We start from the raw sequence: 19,086 nt of genomic DNA, 5'->3' as shown, positions 1-19,086 counted from the left end.
GCCAAATACTACCAAAAACAAACATAAACTAAACAAGATAAATGCAAATTCAAATACTAAAAATGAAACAAGGAAAACATAAAACAAGAGAAGTAAAGTTTTTCGTAGAACAAAAGTTGCTCAAAATGACCTCCTGAACACGGGAAAAATAAAAATTTTCGAAAAAAAAAATTTGGGCAGTAGAGGGTTAAATCAATTAAATTAAAACTTAAAACTATTTTATCTCGCAATAAGCAATATTTTAATGGGTAAACACAGCAGTTGCCCCGACTCCTCTTCGATTTGAGTGAAATTTAGTCCAAAGGGGTAATTTTTGTCCCTGAACATTAATCCGAGCTCTATTTTTCGATATCTCGATAAAAGTTATAGAAAACTGAGAAAACACAGAAAAAGCAGAAAGCAAAAATTTTCAAAAGAATCTTTTGTTTTTTAACTTTTAAAAATTGAAAGTTTGTTTGTTTTTGAAAATGTTAGTTGTTTTTTTCTATAAAAATATCAATTCTAAATAGTTTAAATGTTAAAGTTAAAAACTAAAATTAACGTTAATTATTAAAAAGTTGTGTAGCCAAAAAAATCAAGTTTCGTTAGATGCAATTTTCTATGAAACTCAAAATATAATTTTAGGGTGTATTTTTTTCATCAAAATAATTGCTCCTCAAAAAAAAGTTTAAAAAAATGTTCTGACGCAACAAATAAACTTCAAATACATTTGGAACAACAATATCTTCTTTAGAAAAAAAAATGCATGGTAAAAATCTGTTTCTCGCTTTGATCATAAATTACAGCCTTCATTAAAGGGTTGCATACATGTAGAAAATCACAAAATTTCATATTACAGAAAATTTATTAAATCCACTAAAATAATGATTTCAAACACTCCTGAAAGTTTCATGATGATATTTCATGATTAAACTGAGTAAGAGACGATTTAAGCTCAAAGTTTTGCCATGCGTAAAGCGAAGTGTCAAACTTTGTGAGCGTTTTTCTCTAAACACCGAGTTGATTAACGCGATTAACGGATGCCACGATATCTCGAGATGAGATGGACAAAATTGGCTGAAATTTCGGGTGAAGACTCTCAAGACATATCCCGTGTGCATGACGAAGCCCGATTTTGAAATTTTGCTTTTTAAAAAATACAAAAATCAAAAACTAACGATTTTTTTAATATGAAAAACATAAAAATATTTTTATCTTTTTTAAAAATAAACTTTTTGAAAATCGGCCTTCGTCATGCACACAAGACTGGTTAAACGAGTCTTCACCAAAATTTTGAGCCGATTTGGTCAATGCAGTGTTGAGATATCGTGGCACCCGTTTTTTTAAACTGAAAACTTAAAATAGCTATATCTCGGCGAAGACACAACCAAATGTATTCACATTTATTTCATTGATAGATGAAAATGTATACACTCAACCCCCGATGGTTGGTCACTTTTTGTTTGACACTTTTTTAGTTTGTACCCCGTTGGTTGGTCAAAGTCAAACTAAAAAGTGACGAACTGTCACTTTTTACACAGTGCTCACGCACACTTTCAAAACAAACGTTTGGTAGTGTGTGTGAACTCTGTGTAAAAGGGGTGTTAAACTAAAAAGTTACCCCGTTCGTTTGACAACAGTTGGTGTCAAACCAACGGGGTTTGAGTGTATTTTAATGTCCTGAAAACAGATTTGAAAAAAAATTAAGCGTGTGCTCAAACCAACCTCTGAAATTTATGCCGATTTACATGTATGTAACCCCGTAAATGTTTCTTACTATTTCAAAGTAAAAAAAAAGCTCAAATTCCACAGTAAATTTTTAAAATTTATCCTAGAAATATGTAGTTGATTTATCTGAAAATGTCTTTAATGTTGTTTAAATATCAGCAAACTGCATGAGTAACGAAAATAGGTCGAAAAGGTTTGTGTGATTAAAGCACCGACACCGACTGTCGGTGATTAAAATTAGTATATATTAACTTAACTCTTCTTCAGCGATAATTTTAATTAACGTTAAGTGAATAAACATAATGTAAACATATATTTTTTTCTTAGTTCTGTGGTGTGCTTATCTAAAAGTTTTTGACAAATCAAAAATATGTTAAAAAGATTTTTTTTATTCCTTGGATACATTTTTTAAACTTTAGTCAAATATGTCCCTTGTTCATTTTTAACGTGCACTTTGAGAACTCGGCAAATCTGCACTCGCTCCGTCGTACCACAAAATCTGCACAAACCATCCGTCAAAAGTCTGCACCTGTGTCACATTTCCCGCCCTTCCGGCAGCACTTCCGGGCGCTGTCAAAAACGCACGAGCCATTTTCGCGGAGGTTTTCGTTCGTCGCCGATCGTTCGGTTCCTTGGGCTGTGCGCGTCTGAGGAGGGAACTGTCTGGTGGCTTTTAGCTCGAAAATCCTGAGTGCGACCTCGCCGCGGAATTTTGGTTCCAGTTTTTCCAGCGTTTGTGGTGGGTTTTGATTGTGCAAGTGAAGTTTAGGTGGGGAAAAAGTACCAGATTGTGCAAGTGCTGAACGATGTTTTCCGCTTCCGGAACGCTGAAGAGTTCCGGGAAAGCAACCAGTGTGTCCGTGGGACCGGGAGAACTAAGTGAAAACAAATTGGACCTTCCAAGAGGGGAAGGACGAAGCGAACCGATTCTACACAATGTTGTTCAAGCTTGTTATCGATTCCGGAGGACAATTACTATACAATTTTGTTGATACTTGACTGCACACGCCACAGGAAAGGTTGGCCACGGTCACGGGGAGGTGGCAAAATAAATATCAACACACACACAAACTCAGGACGCCTGACGGGCTGATAAAAGAATCTGGCCTCTTATCAGCAAGTGCCTTGGCCAGAAGCCAATCAATCAATCGGAATTTAACACGTTGGTCAGCACGATTTCGGAATTGACACGGTGTCCACGTTGAATTGCGGCAGATGATGACGGTGCTGGTGCATTCTTGATGGCGAATGGAGGTCGCAAATTGTTGAACCCCCCCAAAATGGCAGAGAAGCAGGAAGATTGGTTTGGTTGGGGCATTTTTTGTAAAAGGAAATTATATTTTTAGCTAAGGTTTGCAAATTACTTCACACAATATGGTTGCGGTCCAGATTGGTCACCAAAAACCGAATGGTTCGCCAAAAATGTTTACTAGAGTCAGCGTCTGGCTTTTATGCGCCGATATTTCAACTTTTTGTATTGTTGGTTAAAGTTTTCTTTTTCTTTTTTTAGTGGTTTCTTTTTATTTTTGATTTTTAATAAAGCAACTTTTGTTCTACAAAAAAAAATTGATTTTACTCGTTTCGTGTCTAATAAGTTTTTAGCACTTTATTTGTACGCGTTAATCATACAGTACTTGTTCGGTAACTGGGCGTTGTTTAACTGGGCACTCGATAACTGGGCTGTAGCCCACTTGGAAAGCAGACAAACGTCAAAAAACAAAAACAAAGCAAAATGATCAAGGGGTCAATGGATGCATAAAATCAAGTCAAACATTTTTTTCTAAAGATTTTGTGAAATTTAAGCCACAATTAAAGTAGCTTGTAAAGCTAGCTCTGGAGGAAAATCCAAGTAACTTTAATTTTTATATTTTATTAAGGAAATATAATGCATTGGTGGTCCCCTCAGCATTTTTCGTTCAGCCGAGTTAGCGAACGAGTAATGTATTTATTTCAATTGTTTGTACAATTCGCAGGGTTACCAGGTCAAAATTTGAAAAATCTGGCAAAAATATCAGTAAAAAATCTGGAAAATTTTGGCAGACGAAAATCTTTGAAGGCAAGGGAGGATATGAATTAATCCAAAAGTTTGTAGAACTCAGATGATATAACTAATTTTGTGGCCTCAAATATGTTGATTTACAATTTTAAGAAAAAAAAATTCTAAATTTTATCATTTTCAATTAAATTTGTTCGTTTTTATCAAAAAGTTGTTCAAAATGGACATAAAGTGAAAAATCTGTCAATATCTGGCACAGAGAAGGGAAATCTTTATTCTGACTGCCAAAAGGGCAGATACTTGGAAAAAATAAATTTCATTTACAGCGACTCCAACTACGACTCAGAGTTCTTAAAAGTTAGCAACTCCAATAACAATTTTGAAAATTAGCCGTCTTTGACTTCGGATTCTGATGATGCAGCGACCCTTACTCTAGCTTCTTAAAATTTGCTGACTATGATTCCTACTCCGACTCCGCTTCCCGGGTATTCCAGGGATGTCAAGAATATAAAAAAAATCGTTTTGTATTCCAACTTTTCACCAACAAATTTGAGCATTTTGAACAAAAAACAATTTAAAATTGTCATTGTTGTTTTATCTTTTTTTAAAGATATTTTCCAATTTTTTCGTCATATGTCATATTTACTTTCATTACATTTTTATTACATATACAATTTTACTTTTTAACAAACCCTAATTTTTGCTTGAGGGATCGGAATTTTTCATGTAAAGCAGCTATTAGACTAAGACAAAGAAACACACAAACATGGACTTTTTGACAGTTTGCCTGCATATGTTTGCCGAAACGTCAGGCTGCACACATTTTGCTTTGTTTGCAGCAAACAGGTTTGTTTGTTTGTTTGTAATAGTCTAATACCTCCTTAACTTTGGTTACAACAACATTGAAAATAGGGTTTTCGGATAACGAGAAACAGTCCTGGATGTCGAACGAAGTAAAATTTTGAATGGATTTTCACAATAATTTGTTATAAAATACCATTTTTTAACCTAAATTCCGTGTTATTTTTTGTGTCAAACAAAGCAAAGTTTTCAATATTAGACTGATTCAACATTACACCCTTTCGGTTGTAAAATTTTCGAAAAGATCAGAACAAATAATTTTTTTAACGTTGAAAATTGGACCATTAGTTTCTGAGATATTGGCATTAGAAAATTTTTACTGTTTGTTTTTCTTGTATCCGCTCTATCTTAGCAACCAAATTTTGAAGGTTTCTAGGAGAAATTTCTGGGAAATTTTGTGAACTCTTCGAAAAAAGAATATTTCAAAAATCGTCACATGAGCACTGCATTGAAAAATTTAAAAATGGCAATTTTTTTAAATCAAGCTTTAACTAACCATATTTTGATAATTGTGCACTTTAACAAAATTGCTGTAAAGTACTTCTCGATTGCAAATTCCTTTTTTTGAGTAAGATATCATTTCCAAAAAAATTATAGACTCAATAGTTGCTATTTTTTGCCCAAATCAAATAATAATAAAAAAAACAAATTTCGGGTTTTTCCCTACAACTTTGCCGAAGACACCAAATCGATCAGAAAAATTTCATAGGATAAATATTTTTTAATATTTACGTACCATTTTTGTGCCCAGAATATGGGACTCGCTCCACAAGCTGAATATTGTACCTTGACCTATTTTAGGACTCTGGACCAAATATGAGCAAATCGGTCAATATTCACCCATTGATACTCGAAGGTGAAATTTGTATGGAAAAAATTGAAAAAAAATGTATGAAAAACACAATTTCTTAAGGTTTGGTCTACACGGTCTGCTACTTCCATCCAAATAATCCCAAAAGTGAGATTATTTTTGAAATTAAATGTTCAACAACTTTGTAGAACATAGCAAAGCTGTAAAACACGATCCTAAAAAGTTATTAGCGATTTAGAAATGTCATTTTTGTTTGAAAAACTTTTTTTTTCACCAACTTCAGGCTCGGGTATCAATGGGTTAATCTCAACCAATTTCGCTCAAAATTGGCACAGATGCTTAAAATAACCCAAAAACCGTTTTTCGCTTGGGGAGCGGTAGGTAATTTTTTCTGGGCACCCTAGTGGACAGCTGCCAAAATTGTATGGTAAAATGCAAAATCGGCCGAATTTGGAGAGAATTGCTCATCTAACAAAGGAGAGATTAGACTACGACAAACAAAAAAAAAAACAAATAAAATTGTACTTTTTCGTGTATAACAGTTTGCTAAACTCGCAAGCTTGTTGGCAGTAAACTCGCAAACAAGGCAAAATGTATGCAGACTGACGTTTCTGCAAACAAATGCAGGCAAATAAACAAAGCAGACAAACTATCAAAAACTAAGTTTCTTTATTTGTTTGCCGTAGTGTGATACCTCCTTAAGCCCTCATCTAGCTTGTTGCCATATCTCGGAAACAATCAGTTCATTTTGAAATGTTAAAAAGTAAAACTTTTTTCGAAATTTTCTGCTATTTCATTAACATTAATTTCAAAATCTGGTCTAGCCTTTGAAAATTTCAAAAATAAGTGTGTTTTGCCCTTTCAAATGTTTACATTTCATTCCTAAATATCTAAATTTTCCTCATCTTTTAAAAAAATAATTTTGCTGGGGTGCTTTTTCTTCATAAAGTATTTAAAAAAATTAAAAATTAAACATATTTCAAAAAAAAAAAAAAAATGATCGGCCTAACTTAAAAACCTGGGTGCAGAATAGTGGTTCGCAAAGCGGCCTCAATTTAGAACTGCCAACCAATTTACTGTTTGCAAATGATACCAAGAAGTGGCAAGTATTGTAATCGATCTATAATTTATTTTGTCAGGATTAAAAAAATTACTCGAGCTATTGAGGTATTCGAAGTCAACAAATCTTAAGATACATAGATAGGGGTAGGGAGGGCAGAATGGCCTGCCTAAGTAAAATGCGCCAAAATCCATAGAAAAACATGAAAACTTATGAATTCAGTGTAGTAGGCTTATGCTTTGGGATGTTCCCGTCAATGTTGTATACTTGGTTGATGAAATTTTTTAGCCTAAAACTATTTTTGAGCCACTTTAAAAAAAGTTTTTTCGACTACTTTTCCAGGGTACGGGGCAGAATGGGCCACCTTAGAAAACAAGCCATTTCGTCTAATACAACGTTGAAGGGAGATAAGAAATGACTTAAGGTACCTTTCTAACATAGTTTCCATGAAGTTAGACCACTTTAATAAAAAGAGTCACTTACCATAACAAACATTTTTGATAATAGTGTTAATATGTTGAAAAAGGACACTATTTTTACAAATAATCATCAAAACAACTAAAAAATCAACTAATGTTTCATTCAACGTTATTTGTGAAGTTACCAGGAGTGAAATAATCCATTAAATCCAAATTTCATAACTTTTGATTGTTTTTATAAGGCAGAATAAGGGTGGTCCATTCTGCACCCAAGTGGATTTTAATTTAACACTTCCACCACCAAGCCTCTAAATGATTTTAAGGTTCCGTTGCTGTTTGAATACCTTGGTAGTAACATCTAGTAACGTTATAAGCATTGAGCAAACTTTTTCAAACAATTCAACTTTTCAGAAAGCTTATTTAAAAACCTCGAAATAAACAACATTTGCGTGGTTTTTCTAATAAATTTCCATTTTTGCTCATAATTCGAAAAATACAATGAATTCGAACGTCGTTTTCGGTATGGTGAAGTTATTCGACGTCCTTAATAAGACCCTTGCCTTAAATTGGTCTAAATCCATTCTAAAGCCCAAAACCAAGGGTGGCCCATTCTGCCCCCCCTGCCCCTACATAATCTCGGATCTTCCATTCGGTTCTTATTCTGGTTCACAAAATTCCACCCACTTCTGACGCAATTTTTCGTCACGTGGAAAATAAAAAAAAAGCATCTTTTGGCCGCCCATCATTTAGTCTACGAACAAAAAATGCGCGAAGCACTTAATTTTTCAGCGAAAACTTAAACATCAACATATCCTAAAATTTTCAAAACAAGTCACTTCAGCAGCAAAAAATATGTCACGCTTGAGCTTGAACAAAGCCTTCTACTTTGTTTATGTTTACAGCAGTAGTGCACTTGTAGTAGTGAGGAGCAGTTGGGAGCATTCGAAAATCACGTTACGCATTCTGTCTTTTCAGCATACATTTAAAAATTATGTACCTAATAAACTATTAAAATTTATTGAAAATGGGGGCAGAACTTAATTTTATTTTAAAAGAATGAAAATAATAAAAAAAATCAAAAAAGCAGAAAAAAGCAAAAAAAAAAAACAAAAATTTAAATAACAAGCCATAATCTCAACATTTTAATGTAAAAAAGGTGTTTTAAAATGCATTTTACACTAGTTCAGTTGTTATGCAATCATAAGTTTCTAAAAAATGTTAGATTTGAGGAAAACAAAAATTATAACGAAAAAAAAAAAATTGTGGTAATGTACATATTTTTTTTTTCAAAAATTCTAAAGATTTAGCGAATTGCGAAAAATTCTAAAGATTTTTGAATAAACCCATACATGTTGAAAATGATTCTAAACGCAGGGGAATGCATTTTAAATTGATTTCAGCTGATTGCACTTGAATTTCGATTGAAATTTCGAAGTTTTTTGGAAAAATATTTTTTTGGAGGGGGGAGGGGAGAGGAGACACAAACTTTTTATAATATTTGTACCAGCTATTACCGTTCACAACGTCTTGTTTGAAGAGTATTTCTCGTATGAGTTTTCCGGTCGTTGGTAAACTATTCCGGGATAACTTTAAAACAAAGCATCTATTTGTAATTTTTCAAAAAAATATCTAAATGTTTTTGTACCCTTTATTTGAAAATCTGCTACATTTTCGCTATCAACTATTGCCAGACTGCTCAAACAAAGCCTCCAATCGATCCCCGTACAGTCTTTGTTCCACCAAACTCTTCTGTTTGCTCTCAACTTCAATCGAATCTCCCTTTTTGGAGTTCCCCCCAACATCACCGAACTCAATAATCCTCAAAAATTTGGCTTCCTCCAAAAATCCCTCATTCATTACGGGTAGGATAGACCGCTCATGAACAAACGCACCACCCACCTATACAGAACGACGTCAACCCGAAACGGTGCGTGCGCTGCTCCTCTCACAAGAAACGGCCATTCTCTCTCCATCAAAACAAACGACCCCACCGGCACCGTTCATCAGTCGCGATTCATCGGTTCCGTTGAACGGGCCACCACGGCAGAGCGCAGCGTGTGAGTGAGTTCCAACGTGGTGCCGGCTATCTGTCTGGATCGAGATTTGCTAGACTCCTTGAAACTCCAAGTGATTTTTGAACTTTAGCCAAGAAGATCGTGATTGATCCGGAGTAACTTCCGAGAGGGCGTTCCAGTTTCAAGCTCCGAAGACAGAGTACTTCAAACCACGTTGGATATTGCATCAACACCAACGAAGAAGACGTCGCGAATTCCTGAGCGAGTTGCATAAAACTTTTACTTTCTCCCTCCCTGCCCTAGTCAACCCTGGCTCTGGGGACGGTCGCCCCTCCTCCTCCCTTGTGGGCCACGCGTGGACAGCATAAAGATTTGTGGCGGCCCCACGAAGAAGGCCGGCAGCGTTTGTTTTGGTGTGGAAGTTGTGCAATTTGTATTACCACTTTCTCTCTTGTTTCTTCCCTTTTTTCGAACAGTGAGAAATTGATGGAGCAAGCAAGGTGGTTCTGAAAGAAGTGAAAAGTTTTAAAGTGTGATTAAAGTGAAGAGGAAAAACTAAGAATAGTTACAAAATATTACATTTTAACCAAGAAGAAAGAAAGTGAAAATCAGAATCCGCAAACCCCAAACAAAGGTAAGTCCCTCTCAACGTAAAAACCAAGTTCAAAATCGACTTCACACAAAAACCACTAAATTTTACCCATAATTGGTATTGATACGAACATGCACTCGGCTGCTGCTATACACTCTAGACTCATCTCGTGGTGGCATGGAGAGATGAAGATAGAGCAGAGGCAGCAGCCGGCAAGATACACACACACACCAGACCAGAAATAACATAAGTCGGACTGCACACAACACATCGATCTCGCTAAATTTAAAGTTCCATTCAGGAGGTTTGGCGTGAAGTGCGGTGCACGATGGTTGTGGTGGTGACCACTACCACCACAAATGAATTTGCTCTTTCTCTTGGTTGAGAATGCATTTTCTTGGTTGGATTTTGGGGAGAAATTTTGCCACGCAGAGGGAGAGAGCGAATCGTTTTGTGTTGTTTGGATACATCAAGGGGTCCACATCGATTTCAGCCTATACTTATTTTAAAAAACAACAAATATTTTCCTCAAATAGTTTGTGTTAGAATTGTAATGAGAATTATCAAAAAAATACATCTCAATCAAGAATATTACGTCATGTCCTGAAACTACAAATCGAGCCAAACATTTCATTAGGGCACAAAACCAAAACGTAAACATTCGGGATTATTCCACTATTCCATTCATTAGTACACTCCCTACATGCCCTCCAAGAATCAGATTGATAACAAACAATTTCCTATTGAAAAAATCAAAAACACAAAAGGGCCCATAACAATGTTCACTCCGAACCAGAAAAAAAGTTCAATTGTGCCCTTTTATTTTTCGTTAGTTTTTCGTAGTTGAGGAACTTTCTATGATATAAAGTGAACTTTTCATACATTCTTAACACTAATTCACTTCAAAACAATGATTGGTTTACGTTTCACCAAGGATTTCTGCAGAAAAAAACTTCGTCGAAACACAATATTTAATACGGTCCCGCGGATGCTGTTCAGTGCACTTTTGAAGAATTTTTATGTTTCACATGCCTTATTCTCACCATTCGATCACAAAACATCACCAATTAACATAATGTTCGCTGAATTCCTCATTATTTCTAACTGAACAAAAGGTCCCATAAACATCATTCAAAACAACAATCCGGTGACAGCGCTTTAGTGCCCTTTTAGTTCTCTTCGAAATTGCATTTAGAAAGGGCCCATTATGAACAGCAGTTGGAAACCTAAAAGGGCCTAATAACGAGATTTTTTTTTAAAATTATGAGTTTTATTGTGAAAATCAACATAAATTAAGAAGCAGTAAAGCAGAGTTGAGGATAATGTTGTGTTTTATCGAATCATCAGTAAAAATGCCATCAGTCAAGCTTATTTTTTAAATAGGAATTGAAACAAGTTGTCCATTTTTTGCAAGCGATTTTCTCGAATCGCGGTTTTTGCTTTTGTGCCCTAATGAAATGTTTGGCTCGAAATGTGTAACAAGAGCTTAGGCAACTTTCACCAAAATCTTCAGAGGGATTCTCTAGTCGTTTGCAAAAATTTTCACTTTTCTAAATTTTATATTTATTAATGATACTCATGGATTCCTTATATCCAACTTATGGAGATCTTCTGGGTCATCCAAGAACTCCTTGGTGTTAAGACCGGTGGGTCTACCGCCGTAACAAGCAAGAGGTCAGTGATTTTTTACCACTGATCATAACCGCATAGCTTCAGTGAGTATGGTAGACTACTTTGTTAATGTTTTGAAATGTCCAGGGTCATCCTAGGACTCCCTGGAGTTAAGATCTGTGGGTCTACCAGGGAGTCCTTAGGTGATCCAAGACAGCCCAAGTCATTTACAAAGTAGTCTAACCTACTCTGAAGCTATGCAGGTATGATCCGTGGGCAATACCAGTCGATATCTTGCTAGTTACAGATCCTAACTACAGGGAGTCCTAGGATGACCCTGGACATTGTCGATAAAATTATTGCCAATAGAATTATCGGAATAACGATAACGATAGATTATCGTTATCGTCCCGACGATTACGATAGAACTATCGTTATCGAACCTCGATAATTTTATCGTTAACAACTTGTTAAAAACCGTGCACTTGGTAAAAAAAGATTATGAATTTGATTTTGCATCTTAAAATAATTGATAATTGAAACATTGTAGGACAATTATTTACATTTTTCAAAAATATTGCGAATCAAAAAAAAATATCTCAGACACCAGATTTTGCACCATCCTTACTTAAGAGTACTCAAAATTATGAAGTAAAAAAATTATGATTACCCATCAAATTTCTTTCTCACAAAAAAACAAACAGTCGCGTATCACCTTCAGAAGGAATGTTTACTCTTAACAGCTGTATCTTTGTAAAATATTATTTAATCTTGACCTCCGTGTAAGCACGAGAGCAAGCAGCAGTCAAGTGCTCAGTGCTCCATCGTTTTTTCGATTTTTTTCGCCGTAAATTACCGTGATTACCCGCGAGTTTGCTCCTGCAGCATGCCAAAGGCCGGCCGTGGCCGTGGCAGTTCGAGTGCGGCCTCGAAAAACCCGCGAAGTTCGTCTACCGGCCGTGTGCAAAAAGGTAAACAAACCAACGCCGTGTCGACCGCCATCGCGCAGGGGAGCGTGAGCGCAGAAGGCATCGACAAAAAGTTGCTACATCCCGGATATGTTCCGAGATCACCAGTGCGAACCCGTTCCGGTACCTCCGGTGCCCCAACCAGTGGCACATCAACATCCGCCAACATCCCCATCAGGAACGAGTTCCAGATGCTGAGCGACGACGAAGAAAACAATAACACCGACGGTAGCAGCACTGCCGACGACGACGACGACGATCGTCGTGCACGGAAAAAAGTGCCGACGCCAAAAACGAACAATTCTCCAAAGGAACGTAGACCACCTCCAATTTTTGTTTTGGACACGTTGGTGGACGATATTGACGAGTTGCTGGAAGGCCTCGGATATTGTCTGAAAATTGGTAAGTCGTCGGTGCAAGTTTACACATTCGACACTAAGAACTTCGACCTGGTTGTGGAGAAATTGAAGGGTAAAAACTTCAAGTTCTACACATTCGACCCCGTGCAGAAGACAGCCGTTAAGGTCGTCTTGCAGGGGTACCAAGACCGCCCGATCTCCGACCTCAAGAAGGACCTCTCGGGTGCTGGAATAACGCCGCGTGACATAAAAGTCCTCTCGCGGAAGACAACAGTCACAGGTACACACACACTGTACCTGTTGTACTTCGACCGCGGCACCGTCAAGATTCAAGACCTGCGACGAACTAAGGCGTTGGACGGGTTTTGGGTAAACTGGCGGTTCTACTCAAAGAACCCGTCGGACGCAGCACAATGCCACCGTTGCCAGAAATTCGGCCACGGCTCGCGGAACTGCAACCTCCCGCCCCGCTGTGTGAAGTGCGGTGAAACACACCTCTCTGAGGCGTGTGCACTGCCGTGCAAGGCGGAACTTGGGGACAAGGCAGAGCAAACCAAGGCGCGCATCAAGTGCGCCAACTGTGGAGGTAACCATACCAGCAACTACCGTGGATGCAGTGCACGAAAAAATTACCTCGAGGAGCAGGAAAAGAGGAAGAAGAAAGCAGCAGCTTCCCACCCTCCTCAGCGAAGTACGAGCGTAACCGTGCCGGCTGCTGGGCAGCGTACGGTTCCCGCAGACAACTCAGCATTCCCCCCTGGCTGGGGGCGATCGTTTGCCAGCGTGGTTGCTGCCGGTAGCGGCAATGCGGCCCAGCAAGAAGTCACCGGGGAAGATCTCTTCACCCTGCCAGAGTTCTTTGCTCTCGCGGGGGAGATGATGTCGAGGTTTCGGACCTGCCGTAACAAGGCGGAGCAATTTCTAGCCCTTGGGGAGCTGATGATCAAGCACATCTACAAAGGATAAAATACTGTGATTTAGTTGTAAGCTTTTTCTCTTTCTTTCCCTTTTCCTTTGCAATTTTAGCAAGTTTTTTTTTTTAATTTTTCTTGCTCTTGTTAGTGCCATAGTTATAGAAATAATTGTTCCAAAATGGATTATGATGCAACACACAGCTGAAAGGAACTCCAAAACTCTGTTATGAACTGCAAAAGAACTGATTGTATCTTGATTATTCACCAATAAAACCGAATTGAATTGAATTATTTAATCTTGATTATTCTTTCTTCATTTCATCCGGAAGAATCTTTAGAAAAATGCTGAAAATAAAAAAAAAACTACTTAAAATTTGTTTTCTTTTTACGGAGTGTATAGGTTGGTTTGAATAGTACAGTTTTAAAGGTCTTCAGGTTAGAAGTATTAGTTTCATTGAAGGGTCCTGATTGCTCCAAAAATACAAAATCTAGCACGACGAAAAACAGCTCTGATGTACTCCTACCGTTTGTCACACCAATCACTACTGAATACTCTCTATTTGCTCTCTTTCTCACTCCAATCGTGTAGTACAGCGAATGGTTCATAGAGATCGATTTCGTTAAGTCGCTCAAAGCTTACTGAAAATAATTTGCGATCGGCTTTGCTTTGATCATTTAAGGAATTGCCTAACATTAATGGTATCAATAATATTTTGCAATTTTGTTGCCTTCAAAGACACAAATTAACATTCGTCAACAAACATTTGGTTAAGGGCAAATATAGCATAGCATAGCATAGCATAACGGGTCTGCACCACGCTGTAGGGGGTGCCACAATGGTCAATTCAATATTCTTAGACAATTTGATTGCTGACATTTGGTTAAGGGCAAATATAATCTACAAAAAAAAATCTTAATTGAATTCTGTTGCGTCTAAATTCGCTGTAACGCAACACAAAGATGTTATTATTCTTCTGGCATCCAAAAACCCAGCAACCAACTGCAACAGCACCAGCTGCAATTGCACTTGGACTGGTGTTGCTGATGCATTTTGGTGTCCCGCCAAAGTAAGTCGAGGACGGCAACCTTATTAAACTTGAATGTGCCATAATCGCCGGGCCTGATGGCTGCAGGAATCTCACCACATTGAAGTGAAAAAAAAAAATTCGCAGCTGGATTTAAATTTTTAACTTTTTATTTTTTATTTTTTTCATTTTCGGAGAAATAAACACAGAGCAGAATGAGAGAGAAAATTTACTCAAGCTCAAGAGAGAGAATGAAAGAGCGAGCAAAATTTTGGGTTCTCTGCAACGTCTTGTGGCCAGAAATGACCACCGACTGAGTTGACTGTGTTGCCGTTGATGGATGGTGGTTATGTCGTGGTTCTTTGGTACTACTTGTAATGGTGGTTTGCCGAACCGGCATTTTATTAGTTTTTGCATCAGGTATTTAACACTTACGTTGTATTTGTGTAACGATATGATATACTTGTATCATATTTTTAGCAGTAAATGTTTTTATGGAATTCCAATGATTTTAAATTCATTCATTTTTCAAAATATCACTAATGATATTTTGGGAAAATGTATTGCTTTTAATCTTATTCGTCCTTCTAAAAAACTCTTCACCACAAAATTGCGTGCCCGCCGCAACTTTCGAGCAGTTGATGATCGTGGGATGCATTCTGTCAGTTCCAAAATAGAACTATTCGTAGTTGTCGGCGCGCGCGCGGCCACTAATTGAATCACCGTCAGATCTCACAATTGTCGACTGCGGTCGTCACTTTGGTGGATTGATTTAATATTGTCGCGCGTCAGTCGGCTCCTACCGCCGACTGCCTTTTATGATTAGATTTGATTGAACATTCTGGCCGGCCACGTATGGCGCCCAATTAGTTCCGATTGAACACAGAACCGCGGCTCAACCGTACGTAATAGTCGTGCAGAGTTACGTACGCCGGATGGGAAAGATTTGCAATTAAAAGTAGATCGTGAAGTGGCGAAGATTAACTCGATTAGGTACATATGGAAGGGGTATTGAATGGGGTGATTGTGCTGACAAGAGATTTTTTTTTATACTCATTAAAAGTAGGAATTCAAGACCATCTCTAGGATTCAAAATAAACAAGAAGTAAATTTACGTAAAAAAAAGTCAAACCTTAGCAAAGTTTTTTTTTAGCTTAAATTAAAATATAGTCCCAGGTCAAAAAAGCAAATTTGATCAAAAGCTTTAAATTAGTTTTCTATTGATCTTCCAATTTACCATGCCATTGGGAGAATTTACTCAATCGTCGTTACTTCTTCGACGACGTGCCTTCCGAGCTGCGATGTTATGTGAAGGGTATATTTTTTACCGACTTCGTACGACTAATCCCAAACTTAGTCTTACGTAAAGTCAGTCGAATTTGTTCAAGTTCAACACAAAAAAAAAGAAAACGATTTAGATATCATTACGGCGTGGCTCGACTGTTCCGTTTCCGAGACTTGTAACCACAAAAATAATTACGCGTTAAACTACGCATATCATTAGCGCTCAAAACAGTGTTTTGGGACAAAAACCCAATTGTTAACGTCGGAAACGCTCAAAACGCTCATTCTCGCGCCACGCTCTCTCCAGCTATTATCGCGGTCATCAGAATAGTTCCCCCAAATAGATTTGACTCGTGTTGTGACACACGCGGGCAGAAATTGATTGATTTTTATTGCCTGCCTCGTAAATTTCATTTCTTTTCCCATCGTCGTCGCGAAACCCGAAGGTCGCCCAAACAATTTGTCCTACAAAGCGGGCCATTTTTGAAGTTCAATAACTCTGCGCGGATGAAATCTAGCGTCTAGACGGGATGGTGTGACCTGTTTTGATCTATTTGACATAGCCCTCACTGGTGCTAGTGGGGTAGACTTGACAACACTATTTGAGATTTTGAGGTTTTGTTAAATTTGCTAATAAATAGCAATTAAATCGTTATTGACTTGGCGGCATCTACGATTGACCCTTGTGTTGAGTCATTTTGATTCTTTGCTTCATATAGATTTTTATTGACTTTGATTTAATTGAGCCAAAGTTAGCAAAACGAGTGCCGATTTTACGTTATTTTTTTAAGCTATTGACTTTTTTTCAAAAAATATGATGCTTTCGATAAAAAAAAATCAGCACTGTCAAATGAATTGTGACTGTCTTGAGTTATTTTTGAAGAAATCTTCTGATCGGTTTGGTGCCTTCAGCAAAGTTATGGTATGGACACGGAAAAAAAATTGCCGATAAAAATTAATTTAAATTTTTATTCAATATTATGCCCATTCAAACTGTGAGGGTTGCTTCCAAAACTTTTGAAATATTTTTTGAAGATCACTAAATTTCACAAATCTTGAGTAGATAATAAAAAGAGACCTAAAAAACTTTTAAAAAATATCTTTTAATATTTTATTCGCTGTATTTCAGCAACCAGGGGTCCAACCTTTCGAAAAAAAATAACTGGATTGGCTATTTCTAGTTAACGGTTCATTTTATAAAAAAATATCTGTGAAGTGATTGCACATTTGATTTTACATTAAGAGCTGAAGTAATAAAAAAATCGAGTAAAATAATGTTTTTCCCCAATAACTAGGAGTATTTTTTTTGTCTATATTATTTATGGCCCAAAAGTTACGGTGTTTTGTCCTCTAAAACATATCACAAAATTTCCAAAAAAATAAATAAATACGGATTAAGTTAATTATTTTTTTTTCCTTAAACTATTTTTTTGACAGTCGTCAATAAACCTACAATTTTTCCAAAGATACCAAACCGATCAGAAAATTCCTTCAAATGATAAAGATTTCCGTGAATATTCACGTACCATTTTTGTATGGACAGCTGTCAAAAATTTAATGGAGCCTTGTAAGGGTGAACCAATCAAGCAAAATGGCTTCTTTAGTCAAAGGAAAGGCTTCAAATAGTTTGAGCCAATTCAAAAAACATAAATGAAACCAATCCCGGAATTAGGGAAGAACTCAGAATTTAACAAAAAGTAAACATTTTCAAATTTTAATATTTTTGGTATGGGTTAGCTAAAAAAACATTTCTATTCTGTCATGTTTTGAACTTTAAAAAATAACATGTTTTTAGTAGGTACCGTTTCATATTTTAGCCATATTTACTTTTTTCATTAGAAAAAAATAAATAAATAAAGCAAAAGCAGCGCGTTTTAAAAAAAAGTCTATAATTTCAAAGCATTCTTTAAAATTATCCTTCCAAAGAAAGAAAATTCTTGAAAACTATTGAGCTGATTTTCAGTGTCAAAACATCAAACTACTTGCGTACAGACATTAATTTTTATGAAGACTTTTATTCAAAATTGTTGCACAATGGCTTCTTATGATAATAGAATTATACAAAGATTCATACAAATAAAAAAAACGGTTTTTCACTTGCGGAAAGCTAGAAAATCTGGTCAGTAACGGATTTCCGTTGCGGTCAGGTGTAACCGTTGAGCGTCATACCTGGTGCACTGGAAGGTTGCTCCCATCGTTGTTTAATCGATGTCCTGACAACAACAGCAACAGCCTGGACAAGCAAGTATGATGTAACAAGAGCAAGGTTCATGACGAGGCAAAAAAAAAAGAAACTCAGGAATCGATTTGTCCCAAAGTACCAACCTGTTGATTTCACGGTGAAGTCATTATCTGTCCTCAATGTTACAAAATTAATTCCCAATTTCGATGACACGACAGTCACGTCACTGTTTGAGCATTAACCCACTAACAAAGAAATCTTCATAAACTACCCTTAAAAAAAAGTGACCTTTCTTTTTCGAAAAAAAGATTTACGACCGTACTTTCCAATAACCAATTTGGTGGAACTTGAGACACACACACACACGTGCGATGAACGCCGCTGACACGCAATTCTGCAATAGACCGGGCCGGGCATGACACGCGAATCCGTTCGAAAAATGAACCTGTAAAGCACCTCCCCGCGATCATGACTTTCACACACGTGTGGTAAAAAGCTCAAGTTTTTTAGTTTGCTGACGTGCACGTTTAGTGTGCCTCATTTGGCGGGGGTACGGTAGATCTAGTTTCAAAACTTGATGATTAGAAGTTTTTTGTTTGTTTGAGATAATGCTACCGGCAGACAAAAAAAGTGGAATAGCTTTTTCTAATGATTTGCCCTTTATGTGCAGTGCATAGAAAGGTAATTTAATTTTACACAGCATAAACTATCTTCCTTAATATTATTTGTCTACAAAAACAATACAAATTTCTAAAACTTTAAACGGTCCAACGTAGTCCGACGTCAATTGATTTGTAAGCTGAAAAAATATTTATTTATTTTTTGCTGTGCACATTCCAACAAAACCTTCTTATGTTGAACTTGTGGTTTGTGCAGATATGTTAATTGGAAAAGTTTAAAATGCAGAGTATACTCAAATTGTGCAATTATCAGTGCGAAACTTGAGAAGCCATAATTGAACTATTTTGGTTCTGCATTTTGAGCCGGTTAGGGTGGTACACATTTTATTTAAAGGGGAGATTTAAAAGTCTTTATTTGATTTAAAATGCATGAATAAGTGTTTCATATTATATTCTGAAATTTTTACAATCTATTTTACATGTGAGTGGTTCTCAACGGTTTCGCAAACCGACTTTCCGTTTTATCAAAAAATATATAATGTATTTTTTGATTGCAAATTCAATTTTGCTTTAAAAAATTATTTTCAATAATTTTTTTGTCCACGTTCGAAATTTTCCGATAAACATTTTTTTTTTCAAAAAATCATATCTTAACCAGATTC

At 36.6% G+C, this 19,086-nt stretch overlaps 2 protein-coding genes across 4 annotated transcripts in view; one reads left to right on the top strand and one right to left on the bottom strand.

The window, feature by feature from the left end:
- Positions 1–19,086, bottom strand: part of LOC120413260 (B9 domain-containing protein 2-like) — a 229,896-nt gene that overhangs the window by 32,192 nt on the left and 178,618 nt on the right. The window lies entirely within an intron of this gene.
- The window catches only part of LOC120413163 (zinc transporter foi), a 42,583-nt gene continuing 25,830 nt past the window's right edge, over positions 2,334–19,086 (top strand). Inside the window, exons 1-2 of one of the 3 annotated variants that reach the window (XM_039573871.2) lie at positions 2,334–2,446; positions 9,346–9,503. The gene's annotated coding sequence lies outside the window, so the exon portion shown is untranslated. Of the gene's footprint in view, positions 2,477–8,927; positions 9,504–19,086 lie in introns of those variants that run through there. The other 2 variants (XM_039573872.2, XM_052710149.1) reach the window with 2 other exon arrangements.

The sequence above is a fragment of the Culex pipiens genome, chromosome 3 (assembly GCF_016801865.2).
Source record: "Culex pipiens pallens isolate TS chromosome 3, TS_CPP_V2, whole genome shotgun sequence".
NCBI classification, from domain to species: Eukaryota; Metazoa; Arthropoda; class Insecta; order Diptera; family Culicidae; genus Culex; species Culex pipiens.
Note: the sequence above shows the minus strand (reverse complement) of the source record. Positions and strands in the feature narration are given on the sequence as shown.